This window comes from Gobio gobio (genome assembly GCF_949357685.1).
Source record: "Gobio gobio genome assembly, chromosome: 6".
In the NCBI taxonomy this organism is placed as follows: domain Eukaryota; kingdom Metazoa; phylum Chordata; class Actinopteri; order Cypriniformes; family Gobionidae; genus Gobio; species Gobio gobio.
In genome coordinates, this window is record NC_137102.1 from 43,632,596 (window position 1) to 43,650,283 (window position 17,688).

Below are 17,688 nucleotides of genomic sequence, written 5' to 3' on the forward strand. Positions count from 1 at the left end.
GTGTTTTGTATTATTTGCATTACAGTTACATTTATGCATTTGGCAGACGCTTTTATCCAAAGCGACTTACAGTGCCCTCATTACAGGGACAATCGCCCTGGAGCAACATGGAGCAAGTGCCTTGCTCAAGGATACACTGGTGGTGACCGCTGGGATTGATACCTTCTGCATATCAGTTCCATGGTTTAACCCACTGGACCACCATCTCACACACACCATTTGCTTGCTATATCGTGGCACAAAAACCTTTCAATTCCTTTTACATATCCATTCCTATTTTGGGCTTTTCGCTTGGATTCTACAGGACTGTACAAAGAAAGATAGAGATAAGAAAGATAGAGAAGACAGAGATCTGGTGTATCATGATTCATTAATTTGATAAATTTATTTTAATGCATTATGACTCTTATCTAGTCTATATTACGCTCTCAGTGTATGCGCTCATATCTCTCACCTTTACCCCTCTTCATATCATCATATCCAAAGTCTTCCCACCCCTCGTGTATGAATACTCTTTAAAGTGACTGATGGCCATGTCATCACAGCGCTGAGCCCCGAGCAGTCACTTTAATTGATATGCAATTTGCACGTCATCTTAATATGAGGAGGTGAGTTCCTTTAATGTGCTACTCAGGATGAGGCATTTCATTTAACAGATCAAAGCTGGGGATCGAGCGGAACATTAGAGGCCCTACTTTCAAAGCGAAATTCTCTCTCGCCGTCACATGGTGTCAAACATCATCGTGTTGCGGTTGGGTAAACAAGCCTGAGTGGAATGATGAGAGAAACATCGAAACAGCATCGAGCTACAGTCATCGCCTGAAGACAGACGCGTACCCCGCCGCCACAGATTCAGCAAATCACCCACATTTACATATGCTGATAGTTGTTAATTTATGTGTGCAAATGTAATGCTCCCGCTGGCAGGCATGTTGTACTGTTAGGGGACTGTAGAGAGACGTGCTATCAGAGAAGAGTCTCTCTGGACGGACTGTCTTCATTTCAGGGCTCTCTTACAGACACTCTCCCCATTAAAGTGGGTGATCTACTGACCCCCCCACACTTGAACAACAGAACAGCCAGACCCATTTCCATTGATTTCTATTGGGGGGGGGGGGGGGGGGGGGGTTATACTAAGCTAATAATATTATATGTTCTATGTCCTAACCCTAAACCGCAAACAAAACCATTTTATTTTAATTTAGTATGATTATTAAGCCAATGTATTTTGAGGACTGTTGGCCAAAGGGAAATTTTATGAATGCATTAAATTGATCAAAAGTGTCAGTCTTTTATCATTTTACATAAGGTTTATATTTCAAATAAATACTGTCCTTTTGAACCTTCTGCACATCAAAGAATCCTGAAGAAAATGATTGTTGTTTCCACAAAAATATTAAGCAGCACGACTGTTTTCTACATTGATAATAATAATACATGTTTCTTGAGCTCCAAATCTGCATATGATTTCTGACGGATCATGAGACAGGACTGGAGTATCGATGCTGAAAATTCAGCTTTGCCATCACATGAATATTTTAATAGAAAATAAAATAGAAAATAGCCTTTTCAAATTATAATGTTTCAGAATATTACTGTGTTTACTATCATTTTACTATAAATACAGCCTTGGTGGCATTAGAGAATTATTTCAAAAACACTTAAAAAATCTTACAGACCCAAACTTTTGAACGGCAATGAGAATAAGATAAGACGATCCTATAGATTTAGACTTTCAATTACACAAACATACATTCCACTACTTGTTGTGCTCTCTCTAGGGCCCTGTTTACACCTGTATTAAGATTTTGGTCAATCGGATCACAAGTAGACAAGGGAGACATATTCCCATTTACACCTGGTGTTTTAATCCGTCTCTTCTGTCCTGATTTCTTCGAGGGGAGGGTCTATGGGCGGGTAAATATATTTTCAGATCTTTCGATCTAATGGATGAAATAAGCTCAAGCAATTTACATATGAACGCAAAAAGAGACAACGAAAAAACACATAGAGCAGCAGCTTTCGTTTTTGCTCTGATAGCCGCAAGACCACGCCGAATGCGGTAAGCTTGTGTTAGAAATCACGAATGGTGAGAGAACACTGTGCTTGGTACATTAGGTCAGTAGGTGGAGAGTAGACAGCCTTTTGTGGCTGTTCGAATTCAAACGACCACACGAGTGTCTACAATTTGAAAGCAATCGAATGGGCGTGAATCAAAAGGGAATGTGTTTTCGACTACCTCTGGAAGTGGTCGACAGTGGACAAGCTCAAAAGTCATTCACTTGCGATCCGATTGTCCAAACCGCATCTTAACACCAGGTGTGAACAGGGCCTTGTATAGTATTAAACATAAAAACTTTGTCTCCAAAGGGCTCATTGTGCTGAAAATACCAGTTTAAATCAGTTAAAATGGTCTTTCATCCTGGAAAAACTGGTCTTCAGCTGGTCTCCCAGCTCGATCAGCTGAAAAGTGACTTGAACCCCTGGAAAGGTGCAATCTGGCAAGGTTAAAAGATCAGCTAAGATCAGCAAACCAGTGTAGGCCGGTTACATTCTGCCGATAAATAATGGCAGGCATTGCATATATGTGAAGGTAGATAATGAAGCCATCATTAGAATAAACCATCTCTCAGCCTTTTTTTTTACCTTTGCCATACCCCACCATGGCACCAGCTCTGTTCAAGAGCACTTTCCAGTTGGCAGCATTTATCACACTGTGGTCCAGCCAACCAGGTTCATTTCAGGAATGACTATGAGGCTTTCAGTGCAATTGGCAATACAGATAAATTGCAGTCACTGTGGCTTGTACATATGCAAAGCAAACATAACGTGTACATGATATACAAAGAGGGTGATAGCTGTACAGAGAAGTTCCCATGGATTTTAGATCATATAGCACAAGAGGACTAAGAAGGCAGAGGGAGAGAATCGATAGATCATGAGAGCAAAAATAAAAGGCAGTGAGAGAGAGAGAGATCGGTGCACAGTTCAAGTGACCTGGTGGAATAAAACCACCAGTTTAAAACATTCCTCCCAAGTTAAAACTAATATTTGCATTTTGCAAAATGTAAAATAACATCTATTCTAACTGGAGGTCGGGGAGGGGATGTGAAAAGAAAGACTTTTTGAACAAAAATTTTGCATACAGCCCTGAGTGCGAGTCATCAATCTTAAGACAAATTACACTTGTATAAATATAGATTCTCTGAAAACAAGTATAAACATTTAAATATCTCATATCTCATGCATTGTTGCTTCTCTATGCAGTACATTGTTCATGTTTAATGGGTTTTTAGATATTTTAACAAGAAAATAAGTCAAGCTCAATTTAAGACTCATTAAGAAACCATTGTTGCAGTATACGATTGAGTTTAAAACTCCCAAATAAAATTTTTACTTCATTGGGTGTTTAAACGTGCACAGTTTCTTATAGTTAACAAGGGAGATTAATAAAAAGGCTGAGCTGAACCGCATCAGTGATTCATCTATACGTTATACACATGCAACATGTTACTCGGGTCACCTTGAGCTTCTATACTCCGACTTTGACCAGAGTCAGCATCCAAAACAGCCACTGAATAGCAAACAGCTATTGTGTAGGTGTAAGACTGAGCATAAGGATTTGAGAAGAAAATCATGCTAATGATCGGCCACATTATACTGTTTCTATACACATGTCAAAACGATGCATTGCTACTGAAATCGACCAACTCATGCGTGAGGACAGCTATTCTCTTTAAAGCTATTTATTCAGCATATGCAATTCCACAATGTCAAGTCACCACTCGACGTCCAGTGTAAAATCAGGGTCTTGAAACAACATACGCTTAAAGGTTGCCACACACACACACATATAGGGTGACGCACAGTGAACACAATGGAAGTCAAGGCCTGTATTTTAAGCTCTGTGTATAATAACGCTTATCATAATCCAAACGTCTACATGTCTGCGGTCACTCCATTCTCTCAGTTGTGTGGTTAGGCTAACTGTTGGATAACTGTAAGGATGAGAAACGGCCCAATTTGATGAGATGGAGTCAGTCAGGAACCAGCAGGCGGGCTTATTAACAGAGCTCACTGCCTCCACAGCTCAATCACTGAACATACTGTCTCTCTTCATTTTGTCTTCCCTCACTCTCTTCTCTCTCTTTGTCTCTGTCAGTGACTGAATGATGTCTGTTTCCACGGAAACTCCTTCAGGCAATTAGGTGTGCAAATATCGCAGAGCGGTGCAGAAAGGACAAAACGTGCTGAAAAATGGGGTGGGGAGGGAACAAAAGCAAGAATCAAAGAGTCAAATCCATTCCATTAGCGGGTGGCACTGATTTCTGCATTCCCTGGTTACAATGTCAATGTCAAAAGCCGGAGTTTATAAACCTATAAGGCTATATAAACAATAGCATGTGATTGATAAGGTTATTGTGACCTTTTCTTGGTGTAATAAATAGTTGCTCTGTCATTTGTTGGGATGGATCCAGAAGTGTGCATGAATAACGCCTGATGCAACAGTGCAGCTTGGTAAAAGACCCGGCATCTATAAACTAAACAAACAGCTTCTGTATTTTGTTTTTCGACAAAATAATCCTTCAAGGAGATTACCCAAGATGCTTAGTAAGCCAATGGTGGAGTTTTTGTGCGTGCACACAGGCGGATAAGTCCCACAAACTGCATGGTCAGCAATCGTGAAGGTAAGTCTCATTTCGACATATTATGAGCCTGAGATATTGAGCCAACCTTCGGTGCCCTAACGCGCAGGGATTGCTGAGTAATGATATGCTTTATAAAACACTTTCATATCTGTCATACCCAAATATTTCCAGAGCAGAAAAAAAGAAAACAAGTACCTACGTTGGGCAGCTTGCCAGCTTGCGAAAAAAACAACAAAACTCAACAGTTTCCAAAGATCTCTCTCATTACATTATGGAGGCATTCTGTGCATGTGCTTAACCTCCCCTTGACTTCACTGTGTGTGTGTGTGTGTGTGTGTGTGTGTGTGTGTGTGTGTGTGTGTGTGTGTGTGTGTGTGTGTGTGTGTGTGTGTGTGTGTGTGTTTGTTGTACTGTAAGGATGAATGTAACAGCTGTGGGTGAGGCTGCGGCCTTATGGCGTTAGCTGAAACTTGATCTAGCAAACTAATCCTCTAATGACTGGCTCTCAATTAACACGGAGCCAAGCTGTTTGTCCTGAAAAGAGTAAAGACCACTTCTCTGTCCTCTCTGTACCGCTTTATCCATCTGTTTGTTCCCTCCCTACTTATGCCAGGTGCTCTTCATTCACTCCCAGTACCAGATGGAATTGTGGATGGATGTTTCCTGAAATGTCTATAAAGGACATCAACATTTCCTCTTGAAACTAACTAACTGATACAGACAGTAGTCATTTACATTCTAAGACACGTGGCACTAACTAATTTACTAACTAACAAACATACAACCCCAAATCAGAAAAAGTTGGGACAGTATGGAAAACGCAAATACAAAAAAAAGAAGTGATTTCTAAATTTACTTTGACTTGTATTTCACTGCAGACAATATGAACACAAAATATTTCATGTTCTGTCTGGTCAACTTCATGTCATTTGTAAATATGCATCCTTTCCTGTCATTCAGACCTGCAACACATTTCAAAATAAGTTGGGACAGTAAAGCATTTACCACTTTGTAATGTTGCCATTCCTTTTCACAACACTTAAAAGACGTCTAGGGACTGAAGACACCAAGTGATGAAGTGTTTCAGGTCTAATTTTGTCCCATTCTTCCTGCAAACAAGTCTTAAGGTGGGCAACAGTACGGGGTCTTCGTTGTCGCATTTTGCGCTTCAAAATGCGCCACACATTCTCTATTGGAGACAGGTCGGGACTGCAGGCAGGCCAGTCAAGTACCCGTACCCTCTTCCTCCGCGGCCAGGACTTTGTAATGTGTGCAGAATGTGATTTTGCATTGTTTTATTGAAATATGCATGGACGTCCCAGGAAAAGATGTCTTCTTGAAGGCAGCATATTATGCTCCAAAATCTCTATGTACTTTTCAGCATTAATGGTGCCATCACAGAAGTGCAAGTTACCTTTGCCAAGGGCACTGACACAACCCCATACCATGACAGACCCTGGCTGTTGGACTTGTTGCTGGTAACAGTCTGGATGATCCTTTTCTTCTTTGGTCCGGAGCACACAGCGTCCATTCCTCCCAAAAAATACCTCAAATACTGATTCATCTGACCACAGTACACGTTTCCACTGTGTGATGGTCCATCCCAGATGCCTCCGAGCCCAGAGAAGTCGACGGCGCTTCTGGACACTGTTAACATAGGGCTTCCTTTTGGCACAGTACAGTTTTAACTGGCATTTGTGGATGTAACTACGTATTGTGGTACTTGACAAAGGTTTGCCAAAGTAGTCCTGAGCCCATGTGGTGATATCGCTTATAGATGAATGACGATTATTGATGCAGTGCCGCCTGAGGGATCGGAGATCACGGTTGTTCAGCTTAGGCTTGCGCCCTTGTCCTTTACGCACTGAAATTCCTCCAGATTCCTTGAATCTTTTAATTATGTTATGCACTATTGAATGTGAAATATCCAAATCTCTTCCTATCTTTCTTTGAGGAACATTGTTTTTAAACATTTCAATAATTTTCTCACGTATTTGTTGGCAAACTGGCGATCCTCGGCCCATCTTTGCTCCTAAAAGATTAGACCTTTCTTGGATTATGCTTTTGTACCAAATCATAATTACAATCACCTGTTGACATCACCTGTTTCAAATCACATCATTATTTAACTATTTTACCTCATTACTAGCCCTAAATTGCTCCAGTCCCAACTTTTTTTTAAATGTGTTGCAGGTCTGAATGACAGGAAAGGATTCATATTTACAAATGACATGAAGTTGACCAGACAAAACATGAAATATTTTGTGTTCATATTGTCTGCAATGAAATACAAGTCAAAGTAAATTTAAAAATCAATTCTTTTTTTTTTTATTTGCGTTTTCCATACTGTCCTAACTTTTTCTGATTTGGGGTTGTATATTGACATGAATTGAACTTCTCTTGGAAGTCTTGGAACAAATTAACTGACATATACTGACAGTCATTTACATTCTAAGATGCTTTGCACTGCCTTATTAACTAACACACATATACTGACATTCATTTACATTGTATGAATTTTGGAATAACTAACTAACAGATACTGACATTCATTCACATATTTACATTCAAAGACACTTGGCACAACTATACTAACTAACTAACTAACTAACTAACTAACTAACTAACTAACTAACTAACTAACTAACTAACTAACTAACTAACTAACTAACTAAGTAACTAACTAACTAACTAACTGACAGTAACTTACATTCTAAGACACGTGGCACTAACTAATTTACTAACTAACAAACATATTGATATTAATTTACATTGGAACTATCTAACTATACATGCAAACATATATTGGCATTCATTTACATTCTTGTCTTGGAACTAACTAACTAACTAACTAACTAACTAACTAACTAACTAACTAACTAACTAACTAACTAACTAACTAACTAACTAACTAACTAACTAACTAACTAACTAACTAACTAACTAACTAACTAAAATTAATTTACATTGTAATAATTTTGGAATAACTAACTAACAGATACTGACATTCATTCACATATTTACATTCTTAGACATTTGGCACAACTAATTGATACTGAGTAATTTACATTACATCACTTTCTCTTTCGCTTACCTATGGGCATTTTTTTTTTTCAAATCATATACTGTACAAATACTTATGTAAAATACTTAAATCAGTTAAGTTAACTGACTTCTCCATATAAACATTTGTCATTAAATATATAGGATACAAAATGTTATCATAAAATGTTAATGATTTAAAGAAATATATTTGTGTTGTTTGTTTAATCATTAAATGTAGTTGTGCTAACTGGTATTCCTTGAAGTACACTGGAGTACCATGTAAATTGCAGGGTACAGAATGAGATAGTGGAAATATAAACCATTCAGTACTATGGTGTATACAATGGTATCTGAATATGGCACCATTTTACTTTAAAGGTCCCATGGCATGGCATTTTTCTATTATTTTATAATGTTTCCTGAGCTGTACTTATATTGTTAGTATGACTTTTACATCATAAAATGTCATAATTTAGAAATAAAAGGCATTTTTTCTATACTGCTGTTTGCCCTGTGGCTGAATGCCCTGCTTCAAGAGGCGTGTCTGCTGTGAGACTTCAGTAAAAACACCCACTGTTGTGATTGGCTGACATCTTTGCATTTTATATGAGCGGAGGGGGCGTGGTTTATCGAGGCACGAGCAGGCACGAGTCTGCCAGGGAGACGGATGGACCTGAGTTCACTTCACATCAGTTCTCAGCATGTCTGAACTGTTTTAGTTACAGCATATACTTTAGGTTATTAGTCTATTTCTAGTCGGAGGGACTGTCACTCATGTCAGAAAGTTAGTAACTTTAGTAAATTATGGATCAGCGCTGACTGGAGACGCGAACCGTTTAGAACGATTCAGTCCGATTTGGTGAACTGATTCGGTTCACTAAAAAGAACTGGTTCAAAAGAAAGATCGTTCGCGAACCGGACATCACTAATGTATCAGAGACTGAGCTCAGCGATTGCTAACAAAGTTATTTATAGTAACTACTGAGTTATGAGAGCGCTGTCAGTCAGCGCGAGTTTATTGTGTTTGTATCTGAGAGTTCTGAATAAACAGTCACACCGAGTCCGTCTCTTCATCATTATTCTACCAACTTTGTAACACATGCAAAGTACCATTACAGCTGTCGAGATGAACGAGTTAAAAGTAAGTGTTGATAATAGCATTATTTTTAAAATAAAATAAAAGCGTCAGTGACGCGCGTTGAGTACACAGCGCAAACAAAGACACAACAGCAGTAATCGGATGTAATCCAGTTTATTGTGGGGCTAGGCTGGCTAGCCCGGATATGCTCAAGCTTACCCCCCTTCTGCTTAATCTCACGCCGCGTTTGGTGCCTCCGCTGTGGGCCAGATGCAGTACTGTGGGTCGGGGATGTTGAAGGCCGAGCTTCGGCGTGTGTGAGGTTTATCTCTGCTGATGTTGAGCAGAAACTCATGACTGTATGCACATTTTAGAACCGATAGACGCGACGAGGACGTACAAAAACACTGACTCACAAGATATAAAACACGAAAACACCGTTCTGTCTGGAGAGAGAGAAGCCGCATTGTGTGCACGAATAATAAATAATTAGCTACACATCAGAAATCACTGATCACAGATCAGAAGGAACTGAAAAAAGACTTCTGTTTTCATTTGTACATCCAAACACTGAGAAACTGCCAGCGTTCACTCGTTCACAAGCAATGATGCAATGATCTCTCGACGAGCGTTTGCATGGGCGTGCCAGATTCTCTGGGCGGAGGAAAGGGAGGAAACCGTGCCTGCTTGGACGTCAAACCAGGAGACTTCAGGATTGGCTAGTCTGGCCTGTCATTTTCTCAAAGGCAGAGAAAGACAGCCACAACTCGGTTTTACACCGATCAACATTTCTATCCACTTGGGGACAATATTCAGGCTAGGGGAACTCATATTAATGTTGAAAAACCTCATAAAATGAAAATGTCATGCCATGGGACCTTTAAGGGAATAGATAACATATCTGTTAGCTACAGGTCACTATACTGAACAGAGGCTTTGAACCCCTAGATAAGCCTAAACAAAGGCTAGTGTGAAATGTTAGATAAAACATAAAAGAGGATAAATTATATGGTGAATAAGAGATTTATAACAGGTTGCCACCACATCATAAATATCTGGGGCATTTTTGGACAACTTTTTTTGTCTTGTGCCCATTTTGCCAGATTTATAATGTAGGATCCACACTGCATCTGTTAGCTCAGTTTATTTGTGACAAAGCAGGTGGCCCCACCCCGCCTGCTGACTGACAAATGCTGATGGGCCAATTAAAAGGCATGACAGCACTGCTCTAACTCCCTTATCCAAATGCTAATTTCCCACAAGCTTCTGGATCAGCACACAAAATCTGAGGCAGCTGCTGTCATCTGCCGATTAGACAGAAGAGGAAAATAAACACACGCAAACACAGTCTCTCTGGGCGCACAATATTCATACTATCCATCCTAAACAATATTCAAGATTAGACGTAATGCTGTGCCCTGAGTCATAGTATGTTGAATATGGCACGTCAAACATGCCTGGAGAATTAATGAAAGACAAATTTTGACTATTATTATTTTCTGGTACACATCTTGAATATGCTGGTCCACCAGCTAGACCAGCACTGACAAAAACAGTATGACAATTCTGGATTAAGCAGGTTTTTTTTAGCAGGCTAAGACAGCCTTCCTCTGTAAAAAACGTTTAGTGTAGGTGTCTTAAGAGACTCACACATCAAAGGAAAGACTATAATACAGCTTAGCAAACATAGCTTAGGTCTTAAGGAACAGATGTGGCCCAAACAGCACTACTGAGTCACACTCTCCACACACTCACAGACTCAAGAGAGGCTGAGAGAACAGTAATCTCTTCGATAAGTTGCAGACGACCCTGCCGACTTATTAGGCAAGTTTGCCACCACAGGCTAGCGACATCATGCAGCGCTAACCTACTGACCCATATAGCAGCCCTCTCCACTTAGCCAAACCATCTTACACAGACAGTGAGAAAACATTGTGTTGTACAGACGCACAAGGGCTGCACAACTAATTGAAATAAAATAAAAATGTGCAATATTTAAACCTCAAAAGGTTTTTATTTTTTTATTTGATTTTATTATAAAGGCCATTTTTCAAAAATAAATATAAATAAATATGCATTTATAATAAAATAAAAAAATATTATTGTCGTTAACAATAATAATAATTTGTATTTATTTTATATTGTATTGTATTATATTATATTAATTATATTATATAGAAGAACTGCAAAAAATATATCTTAATCCACCTTTTCATTATATAATTAATATAATATAATATAATATAATATAATATAATATAATATAATATATGAGTGGTTGATTTGTATTGTATTTTATTGTATTTGTATTTTATTTTATTTTATTGTATTGTAAATTACATTATATAGAAGAACTGCAAAAAAGAGATCTTAATCCACTTTTCACCTTTAATATAATTAATATAATATAATTAATATAATATAATATAATTAATGGTTAATTTGTATTGTATTGTATTGTATTGTATTGTATTGTATTGTATTGTATTGTATTGTATTGTATATAATATAATATAATATAATATAATATAATATAATATAATATAATATAACATAATATAACATAATATAATATAATTAATATAATATAATTAATATAATATAACATAATATAACATCATAGAATATAATAGAATATAACATAATATAACATAATATAATATAATTAATATAATATAATATAATGAATGGTTAATTTGTATTTTATTGTATTGTATTGTATTGTATATAATATAATATAATATAATATAATATAATATAATATAATATAATATAATATAATATAATATAATATAATATAATATAATATAATATAATATAATATAATTAATATAATATAACATAATATAATATATGAATGGTTAATTTTTATTGTATTTTATTGTATTTGTATTTTATTTTTTTGTATTGTATATTACATTCTATAGAAGAACTGCAAAAAAGAGATCTTAATCCACTTTTTCACTAAATAATATAATATATAATATAATAATTAATAAAATATAATAATTAAATCAAATATATTATAATATAATATAATAATATAATATAATATGAATGGTTAATTTGTATTATATTATATGATATTATGCGATAGTATAATATATTATATTATTATAAGTAGAAGACCTGACAAAAAATAAAAAAATGAATAATAAAAGAAGAATCCCAATTTCCACTCATTGTCAGTCTAGAGTAAAAAAAAAAAAAAAATATTCAAATACTTGTCAAAATAAAGCTGCTTAATTGTTTTACTAAATTGTGCAGCCCATTAAGACACACTATCAGACAAGTACACACACATACACACAACGAATAAGAGTTGCCCATTTATACATGATCAAGCAGATACGAGGGGACAGGACACTGCGTATGTCTCAGGCATTGTGTTTACACGACAGTCAGCCTTTGTCTCTTTCCCTGTTCATCTCCATCTCAGAACCACAGTAATTATCTATGTAGCACTCGTTCTACATTCTCTGTATACCTGCCCTCTTCTCGTCCTCTCTGTCTCTCTCTCTGATGCTGAGACAGAGAGAGCGTGCTATTGGAATGGGAATATGGATCAGACGCTATTGTGTGATGAATCATAGCTAGATCTAATTGGTGTTTTAATCCTTGACAATACAGGGCACAGTGACAGCAGCCTTCTGCCAGTCAGAGAGGAGCACAGACAAATAGAGGGTCTCCGCCATCTCTCAATTATGTCTACTCGGTGTTACACATTCACATTAGTGCAGCACATGTCAATTTCCCGCTCATTTCTTCGTTGGTAGCTGGCAATTAGAGCAAGTTTACATGCAGTCAAAAGGTCCCCTGTTCATCTTCCTCATTATGGATTGCATAAATGTGCTGGAAACAGACAGACAGGCTGGCTGACCTCGTAATTGCAATGGACGCAGACATAGGATGGGTAGCAGACATAGCACTGAATGATGCAGCATGTAATATCGCAAACAGTGTCACTGTCTAGCCCCTGTCTGGTCACAACTGGAGCAGCCCGAGTGGAATGCCAGGCATCCACATGCCACTGTGGAGGGACCGCTGGGATGTGTGTCTTTTGAGAATGTGCAATATAAATATTTTGATAAGCGAATAGGTCTAGGTGGTCTAAACTAGTCTAAGTGATTTAAACCAAGCCCTGAATGATTAGGCTGGTATGCAGGTATTATTTCGAGGTATGCACACAGGATGGGTTCTTCCCGTTCAAAAACAACTGGACAGAGCAAAACAGAATGAACCAATCCTGACATATCTCTGTGCACTTGTGAGCGGTGGTGAGGCTCGATCAGGGCCTGCCTGCTGCTTTTCATTTGCAGTGCGATGAATCATAGCGGCAGTGATAAACACTATTCCACTGCCGTGCAGATAACTTCTCGGGGTGTTGTCACTCACACACACCCGGTGCGCAGCAGAAAAGACAGACGTGGGCTCCACCGAGGCAGAGACGTGTCTTACTTTTTGCTGTCTTCTCGCTTTCACAATTTGCACGCACACCCATAATCCGACATAAATAACTTTCTTTTCCACACTCACCCACTGTCTGAGTTCCTGTTTTTCACACAATCAAGGTTTTCAGGGTTCCCTCGCAGATACTCAAGGATTCTCGTAGAGTTCCTCTCACACACATATTCTCACTCTTATATTTGGGTAATATATCTAGTGAGCTGTTGAGTTAAGCAATTCTCGGTTGAGCAATGGGAAGGGTTTGGCCCGACGTTCTTTGACATTCTTAGTTCAGTTTACAAATTTTCGAGGCATCTATAATACAGTCCAGACACTATGATGTCCAAAAATGCTGGCAAGTGACACTGTGTATCAAAATGTATCTGTAAAATAACGCAATATACTGTAATTCTACGGTATTAATACTGTGAAATGACTTTACAGTCATTTACTGTAGAAAATACATTTCTGTGATTGTTTCAATTTACAATACACTAAAAATGGTGAGGTAAAAACAACCCAATTTGAGTCTTTTTGGCAACACAGCTCTAGGTCAAAAAGGGAACCCCAAAATAGGTTTAAAATCTCACAGGTTGTAAATAAAGTGCAGTTCGAAAGCGATGCACTGTTTTTAACGTAAACTGCGTAGGCACTGACACAGACTAGAACAAAATTGTAGAATAAAGTCATTATTTTTAGGGATGCACCGAATGTTCGGCAACCGAAATTATATGTGATAAGTGAAAAGACTGAATAAATTTAACCGAACAATGGCGTTTTTGATGACGCGATCAAATATAGCAACCAGCACGTGTGAGAGAGAGGCGCGCACGCTTCTAAATGCAGCAAACATGTCGGAAGTGTGGAAGCATTAACGTGTCCGAGATAGATGAAAAAATGGCTGTTTGCCTACACTGTCTAAGCACCCTTAAATGCAAGCAAGGGCACTCTCAGTTGATACTGTAATAATAAGACCCAATCATTGGCAAATGCTCCAGTGCATATGTGTGTCTGTTAAGGCTGGGTATTGACACAAATTTCACAATTCACGATTTTGATTCACAAGCTTTCGATTCGATTTTCGATTTGTTTCAATCCAATTCAATATCGATTTTTTTGGATATGTATCAGGTATAATACATGAAAAATTTTCTCAAGGAAAACAAATTTCTGTAAACTATGGGAGTCAGTTGATACTACATTAGCCTACTATTATTGAAGGTAAAAATTACTGGTATTAAGGCAGAAGAGAAGATCTGTTCATGTCTGCCGGTTCTCTTGAGCTGAGCTGCAGCGGAGCGATCTCACGCCACAGCGCCAAAACGGTATTTATGTTTTTGAATGTCGTAAAAAATTTTTACGTAATTTGAAATCGGAGAATTTGTCATATCAATAGTAATAGGCATGCTACAATGTTTATTTAATTCATAACTGAAAACAGGATGACAAATCGATTCTTGGGATTTAAGAATCGATATTGTTTTGTAAAAGTGAGAATCGATTAAAATCGAGAAATCAATATTTTTTACCCAGCCCTTGTGTCTGTAGAACGTCAAATGTATCCATTTACAACGTGTTTCTGCAGCGGTGACAAACTCGCAAAACCTCTCATGAACAAACAAACAAAGTGTAGACGGAAATCGCCGTAAGTAAGATATTTATTGTGCATTGTTAGCAGCTTCATTGAACTTTGTGAGATTGCTATGATCTGACATAGCGACAGCGTTTAGTGATCGTAAATGGAGTCTTGGCTCGCTTTCGAGTCAGTCTATATAATCCATTGAATAAAACTATTGTTTACCTGTTGCAAGAAGGATTAATGGCCAATTGCACGCTGCAAAGTATCGGAAGTGACATAGTGAAATAGTAACGCATTAAAGCAATGTAAAGGCAGACTAATAGAGTAATAGAAAAATATTTGTTGCAAAATATTTTTGAAATTCGAAATAATCTTAAATGTCTCACTGTACATTCACTGCTGTGGTGGAGCCGTTAACCTATCTACATCACTTTAATAGAGCACCCTCGATATGATACCGCCAAAGAAATATAATAGATATGATATAATAGGCCAAAGAAAAGATAAGATGGTATAAGATGGCCAAATATTTTTTATTTATTTTTCATATTTTTTCCCATTTATTTTAAGTTATATTGTGCTTTGTTTGTATAATGTCTGCTGGAATGTTCAGTGTTAAATAAATATTTTTAAATTGTAGTTTTGTAATTTATTTTTCTTTAAAAAAAGCATGACAAAATAGAAAAAAGCTAATTTTTACTATTTAATTAATGCAATGGTGAAAAAAATGGCACAATTTTTTTTTTTAAAAACCCCCCAAAAACCGTGTTCGGTATTCGGCTTCGGCCAAGTGTTTTTTATTATTCGGCTTCGGCCAATAATTTTCATTTCGGTGCATCCCTAATTTTTTTTGTTTGTTTTTGCGCACAAAATATTCAGTAGGTTGAACCACATGGAGTAACATGGACTATTTGAACAATTATTTTTACAAACTATTTTTCCTACCTTTCTGGGCCTTGAAAGTGTTAATTAAATTACTGTCTATGGAGGGCTCAGAGAGCTCTAGGTTTACATCAAAAACCTTTTCAATTGTGTTCCGAAGATGAACGAAGGTCTTCCGCGTTTGGAACGTCATGAGGGTGAGTAAGAATTTACATTTTTGGGTGAACTATCCCTTTAAGGTTCTATATAGGAACCTTTTCTTCTAAGAGTGTCACTACTCGTCCATGAAACACTATGATCCCATTATGCTTACTAGGCAGCTCAACAGATTTTGAAACACTGTTTATGATGTTAAAAAAATTATGTCTAAGTAGGCAGCTCACTATGTATTGAGGATATCGCTCTCTTTCTCTTGTGTTTTCATTATCTCTATCTCTCACTCCAACCCTACCACTTTAAACTCATAAGTATCTACTCTAAGACCTATTTACCACAGCAGTGTCTGATTCAGTCAGACAGCTCTGAGTGTGTGTAATGAAACTAATTTGCTATTGTCCGCTGAGATGTGTAATAATTCAGTTTTGGAAGCATGCTTGCATATATATTAAAATTAGGCCTGGGGTTTGGATTGTGCTGCACATTTCTTAAAAATGTCACAGCTTACATTTTCTGACCTCATCTTCCTTAATGCATTCATTACCCATGATTCTCTCTCTCTCTCAACCTAACTGTCACTCTCAGTCTCTTGCATACTAAAGAAAAGGTTCTTAGCCCCCTGCACACGACTTAGAACGTGTGAAACACCCAAAACGTATATATAAACCCATAGTCAGCGTAAATCCAGGGCTCTAAAGTGTCACGCACTGAGCGTGACAGTCACTCATTTCGGTCTTTTGTCACGCACTCCCGCCACACATTGTATTTCTCACGCAGAAAAACTATTTATCATATATTTAATATGCCGCAGCACCCAAAATCTATCTGGCCGCGCCGCTCACTCTATGGAACCGGGCAGGAAACAAGCGCGTTCCCCCTGGAGTTCTTAGTCGAGCCTGACACTTATCAGCCAATCAAAAAAAAGAAAGAGGCTACACAATAGCCAATCAGAAAATAGCATTATTGTATCTGGGTAAGATTTAACGCAACAACCAATGAAAAAAAAATCATATCCTTGTTCACCCACAGAGAAACCACTGGAGCTCCGAGCATCACTTTGAGCACAGAGTAAGTCATGATCTCCTGTTTTAATGTTACAACGAATTCACAACTTGTTTGACACAAACAATGACAACTTGACTGCTGTTAGAGAATGTTTCCCAGATAATCAGCGTCAGTTTTTCATGAGTGTCTGTAACTTAGCCAACAGTTTTACAGCCTGTTCACTGACAACACCTGCTCAGGACAAAAAGTAGTCTAGGCCTAGTTATTTTTCGTTATCGACATTTTGTGATATTAAACATCTCTCTCTCTCCAAATAGGCTTAATAATTTTATTAGCACTAAATAAATTAAAGTGTATTGCATAGTCGATGTTATACAATGCTCTCTCTCTCTCTCTCTCTCTCTCTCTCTCTCTCTCTCTCTCTTTCTCTCTCTCTCTCTCTCTCACACACACACACACACACACACACACACACACACACACACACACACACACACACACACACACACACACACACACACACACACACACACACACAAATGAATAAATGGAAATTTAAGTCTGGTCTTGTTTTAAAGAAGACACTCAGCAGATTATTGCTGAATTGAAAGCAATTCAAAATATAAAAGTATGAAAAAGTTATGGAAGTTTAAATTTACTGTAAGTGAAAAATACTGTACTAAATATTTTTTATTTTATATAAAATATATATTTTACAAAAATGTTTTACTCTAAAATGACTATAAAATCAAAGACATATGTCTAACCAAGTTGTGTTCCAAATTTGAAGTTGATATCACAAAAATTGAAGATTTTGTTTAGGCGCTGTACCAAAAATAGCCACCGGG

The 17,688-nt window shown here is 37.4% G+C and overlaps 1 protein-coding gene across 3 annotated transcripts in view; it reads right to left on the reverse strand.

The window, feature by feature from the left end:
• The window catches only part of spsb4a (splA/ryanodine receptor domain and SOCS box containing 4a), a 66,911-nt gene that overhangs the window by 29,133 nt on the left and 20,090 nt on the right, over nucleotides 1–17,688 (reverse strand). The gene's annotated exons all lie outside the window — the stretch shown is intronic.